Raw genomic sequence first — 13,625 nt, forward strand, 5'->3', positions numbered from 1 at the left:
CCTCAGTGTGTGTGTGGAAGCATGCTATGATTTGGAGTCCTAGACAATAGAGAGGGAAAAAATGAGAAAGTGAGGTGAGCACCGGCCTTCCTCCTGCTTTTTAGTCATCCTCCTGCCACCATTCCTTCCCTACCATGACAGACAGCGTTCTCGAACCTTGAGCCAAAACAAACCCTTCTTTCTTAAGTCACACTTCCGTCAGCAGTGAGAAAAGTAACCAACTCGGCAAACTGGAGGACAGCTGTACCAGCCCAGCTCTTCTCCTTGCTTCCTAGTCACAGACCCTGATGCGGAGGAGACTGGGAGTCAGGGCTGCATGTGAGCCTCAGCTCTAACCCTTGTGCTGTTATAATAGGCACAGAAAACAGATTCAAAGATAGTTACTAAAAAGGTCAAGGTAAACATCGACACGATGAAGCCCCCACCCTTCTGAAAGCAGATCCTGTGTCCCTGAGTAAAGGCTGGGCTTTGCACTGCCCCATGCTGGTCACACTGATGCAGGGTGGCTTTCTCACCTATTCCTCCCTGGGAGACGTCCTCTGTGGATGAGAGTCCAGCTCTACTGCTGGGTGTGAGCTGGAGAGCCCTCTCCACCGGTAATTTTCCTGGCTGTAGGTACATAGAGGCCTCTGAATACACTTTCAATGTTTCCTTCGGCCTATGTTATGGACATGCCCCAGTTGGATGTAGACAGCATGATATGGTTCCGTACTTCTCTTATTTTCCTGTCAATAGAATGACTCCCCTTGTTTTGTGTAGGTGGGAACTGAGTGTTAATAAATGAGTTTCCCATAGTAAGTCAGTGGTTAGCAGAGGTGAGATAGAACCTGGGAATGACGGCTCCCTCCTGGGGCAGTTTTGTAACCCGGAACCTTCTTTCTGTTTAGCTAATTTAGTGTGTGTGCTTGCATGTAATCTACAGGTTTTTTTTTTTCAAGGTTTATTTTTATTTTTAATTACATCTCTCTGGGTAGGTACATGCGTATGAGTGCAGGTACCTACCTGCAGAGGCCAGAAGAGAGTGGCTGATCCCATGGAGTTCCAGGCTGTTCTAAGACACCTGATATGGGTGTTGTGAACCAAATGCGTGTCTTCTAGAAGAGCAGCAGGTGTTCTTGCCCTCCAAGCCATTTCTCTAGCCCCTTGAGCTACAGTTTTTAAGCCTGGCATAGGTTTTAGACACTATTGGACCTTTTCGAAATGAGATGGTACATCTCACTTGGATTATTTCTGGTCTTTGGTCACAGGGTTTCTTCCTTTGAACATGACTCCCGTCATCTACTTAGCTTCCACCTGAGAATACGTTCTGCTGACTAGTGCTCTCTGTTCTCTGTGTGTCAGAGAAGGAGCAGTGTAAGCTCCCACAAGGACACTAACATGGTGTCTTAAAAGCTCATTAAAACACTTGAAGTGACCTCAAGGGACCTTTCGAGGCTTTTGTGACAAGCTTTGTTTACTGGTATACTGCTGCATTAGTTAGGAGTCCCCAGAGAGAAGGAACTAATAGAGCTGCGGAACTACAGACAGATGAGAGGAGATTTGTCTCCCAATACTGGAGGCGGTGACAGCCCACCACCGGCTGTCATCTTGTTAGAGGACCAAGGAAATGAGTAGCTGAGACAGATAGTTCAAGTCCAAAGCCTCAGCACTAGGGAAGGCTAAGGCCAACTCCTGAGAGCCTAGTAGGGAAGACCCCAGTCTCAGTCTACAGGACAGAGAACATGGAGCACTGACATCCAAAGGTAAGAAAAGATGGGCATCCTGGATCTGGAAGTGAGAGTACTAATTCACTCTTCTCTTCCTCAGAATTCCATTTATACCTCCAGTTGCTGGGATGGTGACTGTCTGCAGTCAGGGTAGATGGGCCCTTCTCAACAGGCCACCAGAAACAAGCTCACTGGCACTCCCAGCAACAATGCTCCTCCAGCTGACTAGGTATCCCTTAATGCAGTAAAGTCTAAAACTAACAGTGTCCTGGTCAGGAGAAGGAGGTGGAGAATGTCAATTCCGCTGTTATGCAAATCCTGTTCAAGGACTTTGGGCAGGTTTTTAAAACCTCCTCAGCTCTTCACTATAGCATGAGAGTGCTGTGTATATACTGTATATATGGAATTGTTTATATAGTGCTGAATACTCCAAGGTGACAGATGACTGACTGTGAAGATGCCATGGTCCAACATATGTCATGTGCTCAATGTATCTAGTGTGTAAAATGTTGTGGAGAAGACTTAGCAGTTCAAATGGGCTTTGGGAGCCCATTCCTAATGGAGAGATACTCTCTCAGCTTAGATACTCGGGGGAGGGCCTGGAACCTGCCCCAAATGATGTGACAGACTTTGATGATCCCTCATGGAAGGCCTCACCCTCCCTGGGGAGTGGATAGGGGGTGGGATATGGGGGGTTGGTGGGGAGCATGAGAGGATGGGAGGGAACCAGGATTGGTGTGTAAAATAAGATTGTTTTTAATTTAAATAAAATTAAAAAAAAAGAATTAGCAGTTCAGCTGTAATTGCCTGAATAGGACCTGTACATAATGCATGTGTGTTATACATGATAACATAAAGCCTGGCAATGTTACGTGGAATGGGAGAGGCTGGTGAGCCTGCACCCCAGCTGCGGAGTGAGTGACAGTTGATGACTTCTGGGAAAGGGAGTCAGTTTTCCCTGAGGATGTGGGCCCAGTAAATGTGTCGTGCTTCAGTGCATGACTCCACACCCATGGTATGGACAGCACATATCCGACCTGGTGGACTACTGAAAACCAATGCAGGAAGCTGGGAATGTGGGAGTAGATAGGCCTAAGAGGAGTTGGGGGGGAATTGAATGAAAATAATCAAAATACATATATTGTATGCATGTGTGACTTAATTGAACTAAAATTTACGGGGAAGAGAAGCACAAGTTAGTACATATTGAAGGCTCTAGAATTAGAAAATTTGACTTCAGAGACAGTCTGTTCTGGTAGGGATGAGCTGAAGAAAATGTGGCCTCTGTAGACTTCAGGATAGAACTGGAACCCAAGGGAAAGTCCCCTGAGATTCTAGTCCCAGATTGTTAGATTTCCACATGCAATATTTAGTTACACACCTCCTCATGAGTTTATAGTATGACTCTGTTTTTCTCATGCTGTAATAAAGTGCCTGGGGTTGGATACTTTATGGAGAAAGAGGCTTATCTAGTTCATAGTTTTAGAGACCGAAAGTCCAAGGTGAGGCAGCACCTTAATTAGCCCCTAGTGAGGGACTTGTGACAGGCCATGTGACATCGATGGGAAGATTTATAACAGTGATCACATGACAGGACAGGGGACCAGAGAGATTCAGCAGACAGATTGCTCATTTTGTGAGAAGAACTAGCTCCCTGTGAGACCTGCACTGATCTCTTCTGAGTTTCCTCTACCACATTGATTCAGTTACTTTCCACGAAACTCTTAAAGGAGCACCTGCCTGTCTGTGAGCATTTGGGAGACACAATCAGATCATATCCAACCCAGCGAAGATTTGACCCGGAAGTCCTGGGAGTGGGGTGTACTCATATGTGGATCCCCCAGGCATTTAACTACCTCCTGCCACTGGTCGTTCTGCAGGAACTACTCTCACAAGAAACACATCTGTGTCTTGCTCTCTCCTTTTGGCTCTTATATCTGACAATGAGACAGATCTGCCAACAAATGTTTGCTACAACATATAGAAATACTCCTACAAGTCATGGTACTCTAAGAAAGCTGTTCTTTGTTAACATTTTATTTCCGAAGTGGGGAGCTTTCTAATAATAGGCTGATCACTAAGTACAGTGAATTATTTGAGTATGTTTTAATCTAGGTACTTTATATTTTCTGAAGTTGTAACTTTGGAAGAAACCGTTCTACTGGAAGAAACTATCCTAGTTTGCTTTAAAATATGAGAGATATGTCATGGATATAATGGTCCATATTTAAGCATGACTACCCACCAAACAGTAAGGGTTCTGCTGTGGGTTCCTGAGTGCTGACTCACCACATTGAGTGCTGACTCACCACACTGAGTGCTGACTCACCACACTGAGTGCTGACTCACCACACTGAGTGCTGACTCACCACACTGAGTGCTGACTCACTACACTGAATGTTGACTCACCACACTGAGTGCTGACTCACACTACACTGAGTGCTGACTCACACTACACTGAGTGCTGACTCACACTACACTGAGTGCTGACTCACTACACTGAATGCTGACTCACTACAGTGACTCACCACATTGAGTGCTGACTCACACTACACTGAGTGCTGACTCACACTACACTGAGTGCTGACTCACACTACATTGAGTGCTGACTCACCACACTGAGTGCTGACTCACTACACTGAATGCTGACTCACTACACTGAGTGTTGACTCACCACACTGAGTGCTGACTCACTACACTGAGTGCTGACTCACACCATACTGAGTGCTGACTCACCACACTGAGTGCTGACTCACCACACTGAATGAAGAAGAGTTTTTCTCACTTGCAGGTGAAAGATCTAGACCTTGCTTGAGATAGTGAAAAGCTCATAAGGGGTAAAACCAAAATTGAACTTCAACATCTCTGTTCTTTTCACCTTCTTATGCCCAGCTCTATCTCATTATCTAAGAGGATTTACACTAACTTAAATGCTAAATGCATTATGCAGTCTTGAAGAATGTAAATCATTACCATTTAGTTCATCCTATGCCCTTCAGTAGTGTATTCTGTGCCAGTAAAAGGTGACTAAAAACTTTGGAAGTTAATGGCACGCACCCACAGGGACAGGATGGGTGGCTTGGTGGTTAGGAGCACTTGCTAAATTTGCAGATGATCCAAGTTTGGTTTCCATCACCCACACTGTGTAGTTCACAGCCATCTATAACTCCAACTTGAGGGGATCTCGCACTCTCTTCTGGCTTCCTCAGGCACCTGCACTCACACATGCACGGCCTCCTCCATAGATACACAGGCACACATGTGAAGTAATAATACAAACACATCCTTAAGAAAATCGACCACATAGGAAGAAATAATGAAAATAAGTCCTTAAAAAAATCAACCACCAACAAAACCAAACCCCTAGAGGCCTGGCAATTTCCTGATAGTTTCAAATGGTTATTATTTTGCAGTGAAATTGCTGTTTTTGATGTACTGGTACTCCTAATAAAGACATCAGCAGTTACTGCAAACAAAATTCGACATGTCAAGTGAGCTATTTTGAGAAATACCTTCTAGCTGAAGTGTTGGTTACTGTTATTATTTGGTAGAAACAAGTATTTTATTTAACCTTCTCAGAACATGTGGTTAAGTTTTAAATTATTTTTTAATGTTTTTATTTTAGTATGTGAAGTACAAGTTTTTGATTTATATTTGCTTGTTTTTTTAAAACTGTATCATAGAATAATTCATACATACAATGTATATATGGTAGAATAATATAATGAATCCAGTGTAATCATAGCTTCAAGGAGTTGCTAATTCTTGGCACTTTTTGCTTTGTTCCTGTCCTGCTTCAAGTTGTTTGTGTTTGAGTCAAGGTCTTACCATGTAGCCCAGGTTGGCCCTGACCTCATGGTTCTCTGTGACTCTCCAAATGCTGGAATTACAGCTATGTGCTACTATGCTTGGCTATTATTTAATTTAAGTCCTTCCTTATGAAGTCAAGCCAATTTCAACAATATATTTTTATAAATACTTTATTTCCTCTGATATTAATGCTTCTAGAAGATTTGACTATAATTTCATTATCACAGCCTAAATATTACCAGGTATTCAGTTAGTGAACAACATATTATTAGTTTCACAGAGGCCTTCTTGTCATAGACTTTGAGTCACCTTCCAGAGACAGCCCTCTGACTGATAGGAATTATAAACATCTCTCTGCTTTCCTTCCTGCCCATTATTCTCACAGTCCACTCACTGAAGGAGCGTCATTGCACTGTGGAGTTCCCTAACAGTAGGTGATTCTACTCACCTCTTAAGTAGTTTAACATGTCCCTCTGTTCTGTGTAGAGTGTTTGTGTATGTGAGAATGTGTAAAGTGTGTGTGTAGATGGTAGTTTCTGTTTCTCCTCATCCTATAGCCTGTCAGTCCCAAATACACACAGCTCTCTCTTAATTATTAACCTATTTCTCTTAATCTGCCTATCTTCATGTGGTCTTGGCTACTGGTGATGCCTGAGTCTCTTTCTTTCTTGGCAGCTCCATGGCATTTCTCTCTTGACTCACTATCTGCATTCTTCTTCCCGGAATTCTCCTATGTCTGGTCTCCCTGCCTATACTTCCTGCCTGGCTATATCCTGTCTGTCCATTGGTCAAAACAGCTTTATTCCTCTACCAATAAGAGAAACATATATTCACAGCACACAGAAGGATATCCCTGGTGTGTGTGTGTGTGTGTGTGTGTGTGTGTGTGTGTGTTGGGGAGTGGGGAGAAAGGTAGTAGAAAGGTCTAGAATTGAAACCAAATTTGGATTTTCCCCTTCCTCTTTGTTTCTTTTCATTTCTTTTTTCTCTTCATCTTGCACCCCCCCCCCAACCGTGTCTTACATTGTGCTGTAAGTATGCTACACTGTACCTCCTTTCCCAGGGAGAGACATCTCGTGTGGTTGTTTTCTGTCAGATGCTGTTTGCTCTTCCACCTAAATACTCAGGCATTGGGAGTTGCCAATTTTGATATAGCAATTGTCAAAGTTATCTCATTTTTTATCCAGAAGACTTTCATATAAAACCTTATTCATATTTATCATTTGTTTCACTAATGTGCAGCTTATATAAGGGACAATTGGATACATGCTCATACTCTCTTACAGTACCAAGAAGTATTAACATTTACACCTGTGTTTGCCAGTGTTTCTTACTGAGCTGTGTAAGCCTTGGTTATAAAATTCTTTATAATATATTGCTGATTCTAGTCACTGGGCCGAGTTCCTATTAACTATAGTGATGTCTTATTTTTTTCAGGTTTGTCTAGTAATATGATTTTTAGACTCACAAAGAGGTAGATTTTTCTGGGTATTAAGCCACACAAATTAAAGTAGGATTTTTGAAATATGAGAATTTCAAGATGTAGATATTTTTGGATGTGTAGACATCAAGTGTCTTTCTTGGACACTCTCTACCTTGATTTTTTGACCCAGAGTTCCTGAACCTGGAGCTCTCTGTGCCAGGGAGACTGGCTGGTCAGCAAACCCCAAGGCTCTTTCTCTCCATCTCCATCACTGAGGCCACTGGCATGTGCCACCGTGCCAGCTTTTACATGGGTGCGGGGGGTCGAACTCAGTTCTTCATGCTTCTATGGCAACCTTTTGCCAACTGATCTGTTTCCCTAGCTCCTTAAAATATATTTTATAATATAAATTACAACAATATAGGTTTTTTTTTACTTCCTTTTTATATATTCTTGGTGTCTTTCTCATCACGCAGCTCCATCCATTCATTTCCCCATCCCTTAGTATCTGCCCTCTGCCCTTGCAACACCCCCCCACCCCCGCCCCAATAAAGTAAAATAAAATTTAAGAGGGGATAAAAGAGAGAAGGAAAAGTCAGTCTTGTCATGGAAGCTGTAGTGTGACACAGTGAACCCATTTTGTCCATGTCTTTTCTTGCAAATGTTCTTTGCAAAGAGTCATTGGTCTGGTTTGAGGCCTCTGGTTTCTGCTACACTGTCCATGCTGGACCCTCACTGGAACTCCTCTTGGATATCCTGTTGTTACTCTGTGTTTTGGAGACCCTGCAGCCCTGGGTCTGTAGGACCAGTCCCTTCATGTGCTCCAGAAGATCACTGATGGTGTGGATGTTGGGGTAGGCTAACTCATAGCCCTGGTTCTGGGCCTGGGCAGTTGCAGGGTTGGTCAACCTGCCAGCTCTCCCTTGTCCTCACCACCAGGATGACCGTGCCTGCTGGCTAGTTCATCCCTAGCAGCAATGTGCCAGGGGCGGTGCCAGTTCTCCTGCTTTCATGTCCTCAGGGTCAATTCTCCCCCATCTGCACCGCCAGGGCCAGCTCTACTGTGTTGAGTAGGCATGGTGTAGCATAGGGAACATAGGCCATTTTAATAACATGAAGTTTCAAAAACATGATCTGTAATTGAAATAGTTTTGTTGCTATGTTGTCTGAAGGTCTTGGGTTGAACGCACCTGTGTAGTTGTACATGGGAAATATGTCAATAGGTCTGTTGATAGAATGCTAGGAAACACTTAAATACACAAAATAAACTATCTGTTGCATTTGGGGTTAGACATGCATTCAAACCCCATTTCAAATCTGAGTTTCTGTGGAACGTCTCAGATTCTGTAAGGGTCAAATCAGAGAGTGTTCTGGGGTGATGAGCTAACCCCGGGGCCTCACCCTCCCTGCTTTCTTTCCTCATGACCCTTTCCACACACAAGGTTTTGAATTTAGATTAAAAAGAGAACTAGAAGTATAAAAGAATCAAGCATTTATTTATCTTGCATAAGCAATTGCTGTTTGCATACTGTCTTTCAAAGTGAGTATTTTACCACTGTCATTTATTTTTGTGTGCAGGCCACCTATATGTGATAGAGCACTCCCTGGACTGAAGGAGAAGCACAAGAATTGGGAATTATTTTTGTCTTTGAGGTGAGTCTGCTCGTGGAATAATTGGTATATTTTCTGGAGCTGTAGCTCAGTTGGTGGAGTGCTTGCTTAGCATCCACAAAGCTCTGGATTCCATCCTCATCACTGCAGAAACTGTGTGGCAGGGCATGCCTGTAAGCACACCTAGGGCGGTGGGAGCCAGAGGATCAGAAAGTCAAGGTTATCTTCGGCTACATAGAAAGTTGGGCAGACACATGAGACCCTGCCTCAAAGCATAGAAGCCACTTGCTATTTCTTTGTGTTTGCTTTAAAATCACCGATGGTTTCATTCATGTATATAGTGACTTTTAATTATTTTCATACCTGTTACCCTCCTTTGTCCCCTTTGGCCTCTCCCTCTGAAGCCCCTTCTTCACACCAGTCCCCTCCTACTTTCATGCGTGCTGTGTCACCCACTGAGATCAGTTGTCACTGTCCCTGTGAGCATGAGTGGGTGGTTATTTATTGGAGTCTGGGGAACTTACCGGTGGCTACACCACTGAGGAAAGTGACACCTCTTCTTGCCGGCAGCCATTAACTATTAACAGTCCTCCAGGAGTGGAGAGGTCCGTCCCCCACCCACATCTGTGAGGAAATGTTGCTGTGGGTTGGCTCAAACTTTTTTTTTTTTTTACTTCTTTGAAAATTTCATGCATGGTCCTCACTCTCCCCAACACATCTCCTTTCATTCTCTATTTGGGTGTGGGGCAGTCAGGAGGCGTAGACAGCTTATCAGTGGCCACAGCCCCAAGGAAAAGTGAGTCTGCCTCCACCAGGAGGCATGAACTACCAACAGCTCTTCATTTGGGGTAGGGCCTTGTGTGCTCCTGCCCCTCCATGCTGGACTGTAGACTGGCCTGTTCCTGTATGGGTCTCATGCCGGTAACCACAGTCACTGTGAGTTCATGGGTACAGTGGCCCTGCCATGTCCAGGAGGCTTCTCTTCGTGGGATACCTCCCTATCGTTGGAGTCTTCCTTTTCTGTGCCACTGCTTTGTTATTTTCATGTGCTAAGGAGCACACTTAAGATATCCCCGGGATGCTATTAGGAGAATGCTGCAGGCTGAGAGCCCACAGCTCCTCAGTAGTGACTGCCTGGCTGCCTCCCATGCCCCTTGCCATTGTCATCTTGGGGTGTTGATACCTTTAACTCGATGTGTTTGTTTTTAACATGGGAGAGATATGGTCATTTTCCCCACATACCTTCATAGTAAATAGTGTGAGAATAAACTGATATTATGCACCTGAGAAACTGAGAGGTGGAGATGTTAACATTGTGAATTACCACAGTGGCTCCAATGAGAGCCAGAAATCATATGCAGAGAATATTTTTTCAGTGTTGTTTTAGTCTGATACCCCAGGCTAGTAGTGAGATGGGGCACGTAATATCTGCTGCTGAGTGAATGTGTAGAGCGAAAGAAGAGGGCAGATGCGAACCAGCGTGAGGAGAGCAAGAGGGCGAGTGTGAAGCAGTGTGAGGAGAGAGAAGGAGAGGGCGAGTGTGAAACAGTGTGAGGAGAGGGAGAGGGCGAGTGTGAAACAGTGTGAGGAGAGAGAAGGGAGAGGGCGAGTGTGAAGCGGCGTGAGGAGAGAGAAGGGAGAGGTCGAGTGTGAAGCGGTGTGAGGAGAGAGAAGGGAGAGGGCGAGTGTGAAGCGGCGTGAGGAGAGAGAAGGGAGAGGGCGAGTGTGAAGCGGTGTGAGGAGAGAGAAGGGAGAGGGCGAGTGTGAAGCGGCGTGAGGAGAGAGAAGGGAGAGGGCGAGTGTGAAGCAGCCTGAGGAGAGAGAAGGGAGAGGTCGAGTGTGAAGCGGCCTGAGGAGAGAGAAGGGAGAGGGCGAGTGTGAAGCGGCGTGAGGAGAGAGAAGGGAGAGGGCGAGTGTGAAGCGGCGTGAGGAGAGAGAAGGGAGAGGGCGAGTGTGAAGCGGCGTGAGGAGAGAGAAGGGAGAGGGCGAGTGTGAAGCGGCGTGAGGAGAGAGAAGGGAGAGGGCGAGTGTGAAGCGGCGTGAGGAGAGAGAAGGGAGAGGGCGAGTGTGAAGCGGCGTGAGGAGAGAGAAGGGAGAGGTCGAGTGTGAAGCGGCCTGAGGAGAGAGAAGGGAGAGGGCGAGTGTGAAGCGGCGTGAGGAGAGAGAAGGGAGAGGGCGAGTGTGAAGCGGCGTGAGGAGAGAGAAGGGAGAGGGCGAGTGTGAAGCGGCGTGAGGAGAGAGAAGGGAGAGGGCGAGTGTGAAGCGGCGTGAGGAGAGAGAAGGGAGAGGGCGAGTGTGAAGCGGCCTGAGGAGAGAGAAGGGAGAGGGCGAGTGTGAAGCGGCGTGAGGAGAGAGAAGGGAGAGGTCGAGTGTGAAGCGGCCTGAGGAGAGAGAAGGGAGAGGGCGAGTGTGAAGCGGCGTGAGGAGAGAGAAGGGAGAGGGCGAGTGTGAAGCGGCGTGAGGAGAGAGAAGGGAGAGGGCGAGTGTGAAGCGGCGTGAGGAGAGAGAAGGGAGAGGGCGAGTGTGAAGCGGCGTGAGGAGAGAGAAGGGAGAGGGCGAGTGTGAAGCGGCGTGAGGAGAGAGAAGGGAGAGGGCGAGTGTGAAGCGGCGTGAGGAGAGAGAAGGGAGAGGGCGAGTGTGAAGCGGCGTGAGGAGAGAGAAGGGAGAGGGCGAGTGTGAAGCGGCGTGAGGAGAGAGAAGGGAGAGGGCGAGTGTGAAGCGGCGTGAGGAGAGAGAAGGGAGAGGGCGAGTGTGAAGCGGCGTGAGGAGAGAGAAGGGAGAGGGCGAGTGTGAAGCGGCGTGAGGAGAGAGAAGGGAGAGGGCGAGTGTGAAGCGGCGTGAGGAGAGAGAAGGGAGAGGGCGAGTGTGAAGCGGTGTGAGGAGAGAGAAGGGAGAGGGCGAGTGTGAAGCGGCGTGAGGAGAGAGAAGGGAGAGGGCGAGTGTGAAGCGGCGTGAGGAGAGAGAAGGGAGAGGGCGAGTGTGAAGCGGCGTGAGGAGAGAGAAGGGAGAGGGCGAGTGTGAAGCGGCGTGAGGAGAGAGAAGGGAGAGGGCGAGTGTGAAGCGGCGTGAGGAGAGAGAAGGGAGAGGGCGAGTGTGAAGCGGCGTGAGGAGAGAAAATGAACTGATTGCATGGTCTTGAACTCATGCTTGGCACTTTTAGAATTCTGTTACTAGGAAATACTTAGGGAATTATCAACCTGTAGGTTCTGAAAAATGATTTGTTAAAACTCCACTCATGGTATTTTCCGTGGTTTACATTCTCCTGCTGTGAGAAAACATTTCTTTCTCTGGTTTGAGCCATTCATCTGGATGTCTCTAAGTACGTACTACGAGGCTTAGTAGGATCAAGTAGGCGTTCCTTATCACCATCAATATTTTTGTTTGGTTTCTTTTTACTTCCTTTACTTCTGTTGGTGTTCTTCAGCCCACTAAACACATGTGGTCTTCTGTCTGTGTGGGCTCAGGTTTTCACACATACCCACGCTTCCTCATTCCCTTAGAAGGTATGCCTAGGATTTTTAAATGTGCCAGATTGTGTTCAGTGAGCAGGGTTACTGGAGTTCTTTCTAGTAGCTAGCTTCCTAGCTGCTGGCCTGATGACAGTAAGGTTTTTCTGGGGCTTGTCATTTCTTTGTAGGTAGTTGGTTTGGTCCTCTTTTGTCTAATGGACTGTGTGACTACTTACGGGTCATAGTCTAGAACAAAATGTTATATTGTTTTCACACAATTTACCTGGTTCCTCCCTGAGGAACTGAAGAGCACTTTTCAGGCTTTAGCAATGATTAACACCATGCCCTTAAGACCAGAGCAGGCTCAGTGCTTTTAATTCTTTGTCCATTGACCCTCTAGATTATTGTTCCGTTGAATCATCTGGTAACTTTTTTGTTCTCTTTATGTAGTTGCAAACTAGGTTCTTTTGTGTCTTTAATAAGTGATGATTTTTGTCTCTTTGTGTTCTCTCAACCCTGAAAGAAAGAAATGGTTACTTCAAAGAAACAGTTGTGAAGGTTATCCGCCAATTGCTTTCTATTCAGATGAGTATGAGATGGGGGAGGGACGGCTTGGTTTCATAGTCTCCTTCAACTACTGGTGTGCACTGTATCTGGTAGCTGGCAGACAGTATCATGTGTGACATGATATGGAGAGAGAAGTGTCAGATAAGGATTGCCACTGCTGTCCTTTTCTTGGTAGTCATTCTTGCCACTGTTCTATGGGGAAGCCTGAAGGAAGTTCTATTCAGATGGGCTTGCTCCAAAGGAATGAAGTGTGATTAAAAACTTGACGGCGTGTGGGTCAGCTTGAGAGACTTCGCGGTGTACTATCTGATTTGTTAAGTCCAGGCCTGGCCACTCAGCAGCTTCCCTGACTGACATTACTGCTGCTTCAGAGAAATGGGTTAATCGGTCACTTATGAGCCATGCTTGTGGATCATGTTGGCTTTGTATGAGGCACACAGTTTGACCTTAGGTTTGAAATGGAATTACCAATTTAAAAGCAAAAACAGTCAACTCTCCAGCTAGTATTTCTTTTTTACAAGCACGATGAACATTTCTACTCAAAGTCAGGGTTTTAAAGAGTAGACATAGGACTCAGGCTGTAGCTAAGCAGTGTAGTGCTTGCTTAGTATGTAAGTCCCCAGATGTCATTCCTAGCACGAGCTCTCCAAAAATGCACAAGCAAAAACAACAATAAAAATTCCAGACATATGGCGATTAATCACGCAGCTTGCTTTGTCTGTGCACAAATACATATACACACTCTATCTCTGTCTTTCATTTCAGACCTCGAGAGTACAGGCTGTAGGGCTAGATAACACTTCACTGCTGGGTTTTGGGGATGGTTAAAGACAAGATGAAACCATTTTATCGAGAGTACTAAGAAAAAAATCACCCTGTTGTGTTCAGAAAATATTTGAATACGTTGAGTTTTAGCATGAAGTTCCCATGAGTCTAAAAAAGCTGAGTGTCAGCAAAAACAGTTTTAATGGTAGAAAACTGACTTTAGGTTCTATATTTGGAGTTTAATTCTAAAAATTCTTTAATGTTTTAATGTTTTGTTTTCAGGATTACAAGTGT

General features: G+C 45.6%; 1 protein-coding gene across 7 annotated transcripts in view; it reads left to right on the forward strand.

Moving 5' to 3' along the window:
• Eps8 (epidermal growth factor receptor pathway substrate 8) overlaps positions 1–13,625 on the forward strand; it is a 162,532-nt gene that overhangs the window by 43,347 nt on the left and 105,560 nt on the right. For 6 of the 7 annotated variants that reach the window (XM_027429928.2, XM_035448876.1, XM_027429925.2 and 3 more), the window contains one exon: positions 8,518–8,592. The gene's annotated coding sequence lies outside the window, so the exon portion shown is untranslated. Of the gene's footprint in view, positions 1–8,517; positions 8,593–13,625 lie in introns of those variants that run through there. The other variant, XM_027429922.2, reaches the window with a different exon arrangement.

The sequence above is a fragment of the Cricetulus griseus genome, chromosome 8 (genome assembly GCF_003668045.3).
Source record: "Cricetulus griseus strain 17A/GY chromosome 8, alternate assembly CriGri-PICRH-1.0, whole genome shotgun sequence".
Classification (NCBI taxonomy): Eukaryota; Metazoa; Chordata; class Mammalia; order Rodentia; family Cricetidae; genus Cricetulus; species Cricetulus griseus.